Source organism: Tasmannia lanceolata, unplaced genomic scaffold (assembly GCF_043159265.1).
Source record: "Tasmannia lanceolata isolate RefF3 unplaced genomic scaffold, GAP_Taslan_0.1 ptg000012l, whole genome shotgun sequence".
NCBI classification, from domain to species: domain Eukaryota; kingdom Viridiplantae; phylum Streptophyta; class Magnoliopsida; order Canellales; family Winteraceae; genus Tasmannia; species Tasmannia lanceolata.
In genome coordinates this window covers 1,460,243-1,471,355 of record NW_027518689.1, presented here as the reverse complement: position 1 = coordinate 1,471,355, position 11,113 = coordinate 1,460,243, and the positions used below count along the sequence as shown (strand labels likewise).

The following is an 11,113-nucleotide window of genomic DNA, read 5'->3' as shown; positions in this document are numbered from 1 at the left end:
CTTTGCTTGTCGATATCTGCCCTATTATATAGTTTAAGTGTACAAAGTCTCACTGATATTGCATACTTTGATTGTCAATCTTTGTACTATCATATCTTAATGCCAAAAGAATTGTACTTCTTGTAATTGTCTGTGCTAAATCAAACGCCTAACAGTAAGGCTATCGGGGTTATTACATTTATTTGGAAATGTGTTATTAAAGAAAAGATAACTTCATAATAGTTGATGAGAGAGTTAAAAGTATCATGCTCTTAGACAATGGCATTAACTCTCGTTATTTGTATATGAGCAGTGTTCAGGTTTCATAATTTGTGATTCAATGTCTGTATGTGTCTCTTTGCTTTACGGTAAGGTGGAAAGATTATGCAAATCATAACATGTTCTTATTTTGTGGTCATCATATAGCTTTGATATAATTTTATTAGTAGTATTTCCTTCTTTCCATTAAGAATATCATTAGTGGAGATCAGTAGAGTCTTTCAGGTTGCTTCAGATAGATAATTAAGGGAGATACTTTCTTATATGAGTAATGGCCTTAGGAAAATCTAGAATGTATTGGATCCTTTCATTTTCTTATACCCTAACCTTTTCACTAGTAGTATTAGAATTATCGTGAAAATCATTCAGCTTTTTAGAAGGGCTTGCATTGCAAGGGCGATGAAGGCGCTAGCCCAAGCCCATCATTTAGGGGACTTGCCAAGTCCTAATAGCATTTCCCCTCTCATTTAGTAGACTAGCCTTAGTCTTTTAGACACCTGTAAAAATTAGAGCCCTTTATCATTGCAAGGGCAATGAAAGAGTCATCTAAAGCCCATCCATTAGGGAGACAAGTTGTGTCTTAAAAGAAAAATCAAACCCTTTGGAGACGGGCTTTGTCTCATTAGCGAGTCACCCACAGGAGACTATCCAAGTCCCGAGTGGAGCCCCTCTACTAGTTGCCTGATCCTTCCATCATTGCATGGGTGATGATAAGGATACTTGGAGGCCACCTTTGTGTCTGGGAGGCATGCCTTGCCTTATTTCTAGAGCCCCCGTTAGGAGACACACTCTGTCTCATTGAGGTAAGTCCTTCTTTGAAGACATGCCTTGTCGATTAAAGGTGAAAATCCAAGGGTGGGCCCAATTAGCAACCTAAAAGGAGATTAGGTTGATACAAATAAAATTTTACCTTTTGAAATTTTATCCTAAAATTTTTAGGTTCTCTAATGAAGGATTAAGAGATCAAGGAATAAAACAATTTAAGTAAGTGAGTCAAATCTAAAGTGCAATGCAAGAAATAGAGCAAGAGACAAGAAAGAGTGCACCCGAGATTTAAAGTGGTTCGGTCCTCAAACACGAGGCCTACTCCACTCCACCAACCAAACTCGTTGATGGCTTCACTATTTGATCTTCTTAACTTCGGCGAAGACCGGTGCCGATTACAATCGCTTTAACCTTGGTGGCAATCCTCACCACGGAGAGAGGGCTACGCTTCTCCGAACACTTGCCCTTGGGATGGTTCCGCGTCCCTTCGCACTCGCCCAAATATAATCAAAGAAAATAGAAAATACAACTTCCCTCTTCAAGGGTAGATAGCTCTCAAGCTCACACAAATTCACTTTTTGAAATGATGTACAAATTCAAGCCTAGGTCTAATCCCTCTAGATATCCCAAATTGAGGCACAAGGTTGATTACCACTCTCTAATGTGTTTAGAACATGTTTAGTAATGAGAGAGATATGTTCTAAGGCATAGAGAACACATATATATATAGGGAAAACCCAAATATGACCGTTACAGGGGCATAGTCGTAATTCTGGCAAAATCCCAAACGGTCATAATTTTGTTCCCGACACAGTGGTCTCGGAGTTCCGAGAATTTCTCTCAGAGTTCTGGGAATACAAACAAAATTTGAAAAATAGCTACTGGACCATTTCTCGGAGTTCCGAGCTCGGAGCTCCGAGAAGCCTAAATCAGCCAATATTCCATATTTTTTATGCTGATAATTTTTGGCCTTCAAGGGCTTCCAAATTTGACATAGATGTGATTACTATTCAATTAATGTCAGTTGTTTGGTGACTCCATTATGCCTCTAGGTGGGGTACCTAATAGGGATTAGATTTACAATCTAACACAAGACTTAAGCCTTCAAATCTTCTTCTTTTGAAGCACATCTTCAAGTCTTGAATTCTTGCAATGATCACCTCCATTTATTTGGCTCTTCAAGATCTCTCCTTGAATGCTCTAAGCCTTCATCATCCTTTGCCTTCTAATGGTGTTCAAGGATGTACAAGCCTCGATCCATGCCGTTTTCCTTGATCTAAGTGTTTGAAATGCTTGAATCTTCAATACATGCACTTTAAACATCAAACACGTTGGAAATACAACACAATTCAACTTGTGTTTGGAATCATCAAAACATAGAAGATTGCTGAGGTGAGAACCATTGGGCTTACAAAAGCCCACCCTTAGGAAGGTTACCTTAGTTTGGCAGAGAGTTTACCCATAGGAGGCATGCCTTGCCTCATTTACAGAGCCCCTATTTGGAGACACTTCTTCTCTCATGTATAGAGTTTCCCCTTTAGGAGGCTTACCCAGCCTCATGTTAGAATGGCCTCTTCTTTTAGAGCGAGTCTTTGACTTGGTAGTGCTATTAGAGAGTCTTTGACTCATTTGTATTCCCTCTCTAGTGTTATTAGTTAGGAGGTTTTCCATTAGAGACTAACTCAGTCTTATTAGAGCTTACCTGCTTGGGATCTTAGATCGTTTTCGCCGTTCTCGGGACACTAGTTTACTTGTTGTGGATTGTCTCTTTGAGACACTAGTTGCTTATTCGGAGTTTTTCCTTTAGATTTAGGGCTTTGCCATAGTTTATGGTGTTACTTGCGTGTTCCTTTTAAGAGTAAAAGCATTTAAAGGTCCTAAAACATTGAAGAATTTTATAAATCTAAAAAATATTGGAATATTTGAAAACATCAAAAACATTTGAAAACATCAAAACCTTAAAAATCTAAAGATTTGGGTTTTAGGAGCATATTAGGAAAGTTCGTTTCCGAACTACGTTGGCTTGATCGTCTTTCACGAGGTACGTAGTGCAGCTTGGGATCTTTATCCCGAGTCCAGCCAAACTTTTGTAAATAGCATTTTTAAATCTTTTTTTTTGAGTAAACAACTTTAAAACCTTATTTTCAAAAAACTCTTCCCTTAGAGTTAGGAGTTTGTCCTAGATAGAGAGTTTTAGAGTTAGGAGTTTGTTGTTTGATTGTTGTGGTTGTTGTGTGTTTGTGTTAGAGTTATGAGTTTGTCCTAACTAGGAGCGCCTCCATCCGGTCAGTTGGCGATTCATATCGCCGACTGATGACTAGGTCTAAGATGCGCTAGTGATCTCATTATTTTCCTTAGGACGCACAGCCTAGTTACACATAGGTTGTAGGAACCACTTGCATTGGCTTAGGACTAACCTGCATGTAGTTAGGGCATATAGGGTGTCCTAAAATTTACAATCCACTGGAATTTAAATAATCGCACAAGAAGCTCTAATAACTTATCCGGTCTCTTAGGTCGAGTCTAGGATAGAGGTCTAGATGTCTTAGACATCATAGCTTAGAATAGGTGCGAAGAACTACGTGACTCTGATTCTTGTGGAGGCGGGGATACGTAGGCTTCTTTGGATGAACATCAGATCATCTAAAGACTCGGGTTTAGGCATTAGAGTCTTAGGATTTGTTGTTAGTACTTTAGGGTTTGTGTTTGTATTCTGATGATTTTTGCATAGGATCTTGATAGTGGCCGTTCTTTTCTTTGATTACTTACATGTTTAGCTGTAATATTTACCTGTTTGATTACTTGATCATATGTTTAGTTGTATCTCATTTATCTTATTTACTGTATTTGATATATCTTGTGCAGACCTTATACCTATAGCTATAGCATGCATGTGTCTGTCCACTAGAACTTTGATACCCATTAGGCATGTCACTCATAACCTAGCAATGCTTAGGTAACACTTCTTTTATTTATTTTGTGTGTGCTTATTATTTCATCCCCGGATCATGCATGATTAGATAGACGTCTTCTCGGGGATATTTCGTTCCCATTTTACATGATTTTTGCCCAAAACTCTTCAAGGTTAATAAATAAATGGCATAGAGACCAAGTGTTCGAACTCGGCGAATTGGGGGCGCTCTTCGGACCTTCTCCATTCGTCACCAGGCACGAACCTTTTGTATCTTTGATTATCCATTGTAACAGAGCATTTGTTTTGGTTCCATGGCGTATCCATGGATGACGACTCTGAGTTATTTTTAGGTACCTCTTGGTTTTGAGCCCCGGCTCCAGATCAAGAGTTATCTCATTCATTTTGTATCGCCACTCGTGCTATGCTGTAAGAGTGGCACTTATTTTGAGAGTTTCTTGGTAGAGCTCTCCTTCACATGTGGAGAACTTTGAGGATTGCAGGGGGATCTCGTGTTCCTCTGCACGCGTCCTTCTCAGATCGGGGTCCACAGTATTCAATAACATGTGGTTCAAAAGGGTTCATAATGGGTATATAGTCTCAATCTATAAGGTATCATGGTTTTCAATATTCAATAGGGTGCAATAATCAATAATCTGAATTGGTTTTTCAACAGTAAAGCATGTGAACAAAAGAATATTGTCAAAAAGGGTTTGGATTAACCCATCAGTATAGTCCCTTATTACTCACCTCGATTGAAGTTCGAAATCCTTTTCACAGTACACCTTGGTTATCTACAATCAATAATATGAATATTCCCCATGAGTTCCGTTATTAATATCAGTCCTATAAAGCATATGTATCCTTCCACTGACACAAGACACCCTTTGGTGCTCAATCGGGAAAGAATCGGTAAACCGTCCTAGGGTTCCTTTTAGTATTTTGGAATTTCCATCATTATGAAGTTTTCAGAACTTTTTGAAACTATTTTTAACAGAAATAGCATGTTTCCGGCATATCCATAGAGTACGAGAGCATCGTAAACGAACAAGAAACGAAGAAGTTATGAATTTCTTAAGTTTAAGCTGCTGGGGGAAAAACTGCCGCGCCGGACGTCTGGAGAACTTCCAATTTGCCTAACTACACTCAGTTGGATGCCCGCCATTTTTGCCGTTCGTCCGTCCCCGCGCGGACCCAGTTTTTCCCGAAACGCTATTTTTCACTATTTTTCACCGTTTTTTACATCAAAACGGTCATAACTCATACTTTTGACATCCAAATCGTGCGTTGTTGGATCCGTTGGACTCGTATGGACGAGAGAGATCCATCTAATCCAATTTTATGCTCGAAAATCCTCAGATCTAATTACCAAAAATTAATCAAATCTTTTTAAGGATCGATCTAAACCCTAATTATAGTTCTAAAAATCAAAGTTCTCTTAGGGATCCATGAATTCATCACTTAGATCAATCATACACCAACTTCTACCTGATTTAAACTTTATCAAATCTATCAATCTTGTTTTTAGTTCGTATCAAACGAAGAATACTCAAAGTTCTTACCCAGATTCGCAGACGATGGCTCCGCGATTGATCATCCGAGGTCGTTCATACGTATATATCTCTCTCTTCTAAGGCTGTAGAAAACAATTAGGGTTGAATTATGTTCTGCAGAACCCTAAATGATGTATTTATAGTTTTCAATGGAGAGTCCTAACCCTAATAGGACTCGAAAGATAAAAACGCCCTCCCCGAAGAATCCTACATTGATTCCACTAAAGCTGGTGTGTAAGGTGTTAGAAATTTGATGTATAAATATGTAATTTAGGATTCGAGAATACCTTGTACCAAATTAATATTGTAACTTCGAACATAAATGAACAGTAACTATTTTCACTGCAAGAATTAATTGTAAACAAATAGAGAAATCGTTAGACCACTTATCGAGTTGAGGCATGAAGAATCTCCGCTGTCCTTAAAGCAAATCTCGCCCTCATTGTGATGAATCAACAGTGCAGATGGGCGTCTCGGCGTATGCCTCAAGGATACAACAACTCTCGCTCCAAGGGTGTGCACTCACGCAGTCCAAATGCCTTAAAACTTGTTTATATGAGCAAAAATCGCCTTGATAAGAAAGGTTGGGGGAGAAAAATAGTAGTTCCAGAAAACAGATGAAAGCAAGGAGAAGAACAGTGGAAATAGAAAGTCGTTCCAAAAGGTATCTTTCTATTTTTCACAAATCCGAATAAATAGAAATTGATAGACATGTAGGTTGAAACATCGCACTCTTTTAGTGCGTGAGAGACGTTACCAAACAGTCACTAAACCACGATTACACGTTATCTTAAACGGTAATCTAGAGTTAAGAATAAAAAAACGGTAAAATTAATTAAATAATTAGTAAACCAAGAGAAAAGAAATAAAAGAAAAAAGGCTTTGGGCCCACGCGCGTGTGTGGTATGGTCTAACCCATCGGGCCACCCGACGGCTCATGCGCGAGGGTCTTCCTTTTTCTCTTTCTCATTCACAAGACATAGAAGAGTGAATATATATATATATATATATATATATATATATATATATATATATATATATATATATATAGAGGAAAGTGAAGCTACACCGCCGGCTTAAAATACAATGGGCCCACATTGTTTTGGTGATCCAAACCATTCATTTGATTGGCCCTCACATAGATAGGGTGTCCACCAAAAATCAGCTCCATAGGATCATCCCAACCCTTCAAACTGTGGAGGCAAAAATGGACAAATTTGTGAAGGTTTTTACACGTTCATTTTTGCCTCCACAAATCGTAGGGTTGGGATGATCCTATGAAGCTGATTTTTGGTGGACACCCTATCTATGTGAGGGCCAATCAAATGAATTCTTTGGATCACCAAAACAATGTGGGCCCATTGTATTTTAAGCCGGCGGTGTAGCTTCACTTTCCTCATATATATATATATATATATATATATATATATATATATATATATATGAGAAAACGGTTCCTACACATATGTGTAGATAAGTTATCTACACACTAGCTTAAAATACAGTGGGGGCCACATTATTTGGGTGATCCAAACCATTCATATTTAAGGCCCTCACATAGATAGGGTGTCCACAAAAAATCAGATCCATAGGATCATCCTAACAATTCGAACTGTGGAGGCAAAAAATGGACTAATTTGTGAAGGTTTAAAGACATCCATTTTACCTCCACAAATCGTAGGGTTGGGATGATCCTATGGATCTGATTTTTTGTAGACACCCTATCTATGTGAGAGTCTTTAAAATGGCTTGGATCACCCAAACAATGTGGGCCCCCACTGTATTTTAAGCTAGTGTGTAGAGAACTCTCTACACATATGTGTAGGAACCGTTCTCTCTCTCTCTCTCTCTATATATATATATATATATATATATATATATATATATATATATATATATATATATATATGCCCACAAGTTTCTCCTCCATTCTCCCATCTAGGACTAAAGGTTTTCACCTTACTTTAGAAGAGTTGGAGGGAAGCTCAAAATTTGAGCTAAAAGGCTTAAAAGGCAAAGCAAGCCACAAAGGACAAACCATAAAGTAAGTCACAAAGGACAAACCATAAACTGACAAAATATACCACCATTTGTAATTTTGAATTACAACTTGGTTTTTTCTATAAAGAAAAAATCAACAACATAAGGTGCTTTTCCCGGTTCGGCTTTTTGTCTCACAGCAACGGAAAAGGCCAAAAATCACTGAGGAGTTTCCTTATTGGGCCTTAAAATTTTGACCTCGCCTGTTACACCTCTTCCTAAAAAATGCACCGTATCAGTTTGAAGTCTATCGCCGCCTTCACATTTAGGCCATGTCTGGCAGCCGGGATATTTTTTTTCATAATAAATTAGTGTCTCCAATTGGTGATAAGGGAAGGAGAGAGAATTGAGAGGGCCTGATAAAGATGAGGGTGAGAAATGGCTAAAAATCAAGAATAAGTTGATCTAATTTTGAGTAGAGATTTTACTTCCTGATTTTTAGCCACTTCTCACCACTTGGAGACACTAGTTACTTGACTTCCTGATTTTTTAGCCACTTCATTGTCCTTACCCCCCTCTCACCGGTCACCACCCCTCTCTCACCACTTGGAGACACTAGTTTATCATTAAAAAAAAATCACGGTGGCCGAATGTGCCCTTAAATGATCAAATCAAATTGATCCAAACAAAAATCATAAGCCCGTACATATGGCCACGGCCCCCAATGACTTGCAAAATCCCTTGTTTTTGTAAGGTAAGATGGGAGTTAACTTGCAACCCTAGTTAGCCCCCATCCCCCGGCCACATCCAATGACCAATGCAGGCAAAGTGTAAACTAGTCCGGCGCCCCAAGTGTAAACTCCTGGCTCCCTCATTGAGAACAACTCAATCCAATGATCTAAGCCCTTGATCCATGAGTCCTCAAGATGGGACCAAGACCGTGGCGTTCCGCCAAGAAAAGATTAACCATGGGATGATGTCCTTTATAGTCATTTACCTTACGATGGGATGTTCTCTCAAGATGGGACGAAGACCAGGACGTTCTTTAAGATCAACGGTCATGATCTTACTCTCATCCCCTCAATGCCAATCCCAAACATTGCCTTTTACATTGTGACATGAAATATTCTCCCCCTTACTTCCATGGGTCACTCCATCTAGTGTAAAAGACTAAAAGAGTAGTCATAAACAAACCAAATGGGGGTGGCCCAAGCTATAAAAAACGGGTGAATGTAAAAGCAGCTAGTTTTTCTTCTCATCTGGTCCTCTTTAGTCCCACATCGGAAAAGAAAATAAGAGTAGGAGGAACTCTCGTGTATAAAATGAGCCGAATGCATAGGGAATAAGCATACCTTTCTCGGCCTTTTGGCTAAGATCAAGTGTAGTATCTGTTCTTATCAGTTTAATATCTGATACGTGGTCCATCGGACCACATGATATTAACCTAATTTCTTTAGGGGGAGGGCCCACTACCAGTAGCTTGCTATTGGGGGTCCTTATGTGTCGCTCATGCGTTGCACTACTGCATGGGCCTGGCGCACCCCACCAAAACCAGTTCTCAAGCATTTTATTAATGAGGGCTTGAAGAACAGCACTATAAGGTTCTGACATTAGTCTCTCAAAATTAGCTACATGCCGCTACAATAAAAAATAGCTAGAGTACTCATAGAGGCTGGACATATAATACTCTAGGTGGGTCCTTGTTATTTGTTGGACTTTTTGAGACGTCCATCTTAGGCCACATCTATTGTATGAATGGCTAGGATCAGACATTAGAGGGAATTTCTTTTGGGGAGGTATCCACACCGATGAGAGTGTAAAATAAACGGTTTGGATCATTGAATAAGTGGGCTCCACTTGTATACGTTTATCCAAGTTATAAAGGCCTTGTTTGTTTTGGAATTCTCTGTTTGTTTTGGATTTTGAGTCCACACAAACACTCCGGCCCCATTGTTGCTGACCCTACCTTTGAAAGATCCTAGCCCTTTTATCCATCAAGCCGTGTTTAAAGACCATGTGGGTCACCCTACAATGATCTACAAGATCAACGGTCTCAATTACCTGAATGGATGGCCTAACTTCCTTGGCCCTACACTCATCGGATGATTTCGATTCTAGACTGTTGACCAAGCATGATGAAAATTATTTCTTTTAAGACGTAAATAATCCATTGGTTTTTTTCACCACTTAATCTTGCGATTGAGATCTCCTTTTGACATTAGATCTGGCACAATGGTCCATCTTATGATGATCAATTAGATCAACGGTCCAGATGACCTCCGAAGTGTGCACCTAATCATGCCCGTTTATCGCCTTGCTAGTCAATCTCTAATCCGACAGCATCAGATTTTTGTTTTTCTGAACCCAATTGACAGAAACACAATGTTTTAACTACCAAGAACTGAAGGAAGAACAATCCAAGTCTTTTATTTGTTTTCTCTCCATGAAAATTTCTTTGGAAAATATTTTCCCTTGAATTTTTATTGGAATTTTATATGCTGTGGATTTTCTTAAGGTGGGGCTACCATTTTATAACAAATGTCTTGATAAGGTGAGGCCCACATTTTACACCCATCCATATCATGGGTGGGGTCCACCATTTTAAATCTCATGTGACTATTGTAGGGCCCACTATCTTTCCCCAAAAACTTTGTTTATGGTTGGGCCCACCATTTTACACACATGAGTGGCCCACCATCTCCACGCAAATACATGCATACGGTGGGGCCCAGCACTTTAAATAATATCTTGATAGGGTTGGTCCCACCAACTCCAAAAGGTTTGTCGTGGGAAAATCAGATTAGAAAACGGAAGGCGATGCCCTCGAATTTTTTACCCAGGTTAGGAGAGACTTGGAACCATTTTCTGTTTGCCAAAAACTGGTTGGCAAGGGCTCGAACCGGCCCTCGAAGTGGGCCGAAAGGGTCAAACCCGGTCAACCCCATGAGGCGCATGTCACCGCGACACAGGGCATGTCCGGTAACCCTCTTTCAAAAATAATAAACTTCTGAAACCACCTTTGGAATACCCTTTAGGGATTTGCTAAGGTCCATCACAAAATGCTTTTCGCGGCTGGTCTGTCGCATGTCAGACTCGCCACCTCGTGAATGGAGACAAAAGCTGTTGTCTTCATTCATGCGACAGACCAGTCGCAAAATGCCTTTTGCGATGGACGCTAGTAATTCCCTACACTTTAATACTGCACTCACAATTACTTGGACTACTAATAGTTTGGCTGTATGCTCTTGTTTGTTTCAATCAGTGTTCAAAAACTCCTTGACTCGACAAGGAACTCCCCCGAGTCGACTCCTTTTTGCCTTGGCCGCGTTCCGCATTGCACCACATCCGCATTCCGCGTTTTGCCCTACATAGTCATTAAACTCCTTCGAATCTCCCAAGTTATAACCGCATCAACCTCGTCAACCGCATTCTTGGCCGCGTCCGCGTTGAGTCGACAAGGATTTTTCCTGGCCGCGTTCCGCGTCAAATCTGCGTTTTTAAACACTGGTTTCAATAAAAAATGCTGGCTGGAATATTAAAAGGGGTGTCGTCCTTTTGGTATTCCCAGCCCTCCATCCCATTGAAGAAATGATCACGGGATTATTATAGACCTATGGTACGTATTTCAAATTAAAAAATGAGTGTA

General features: G+C 39.7%; 1 non-coding gene across 1 annotated transcript; it reads left to right on the top strand.

The window, feature by feature from the left end:
- The first annotated feature begins 8,815 nt into the window (after positions 1-8,815).
- On the top strand, positions 8,816-9,013 carry LOC143888993 (U2 spliceosomal RNA). The gene has a single exon (XR_013254623.1). It is a non-coding gene; the product is annotated as a U2 spliceosomal RNA (small nuclear RNA).
- Positions 9,014-11,113: the final 2,100 nt, after the last annotated feature.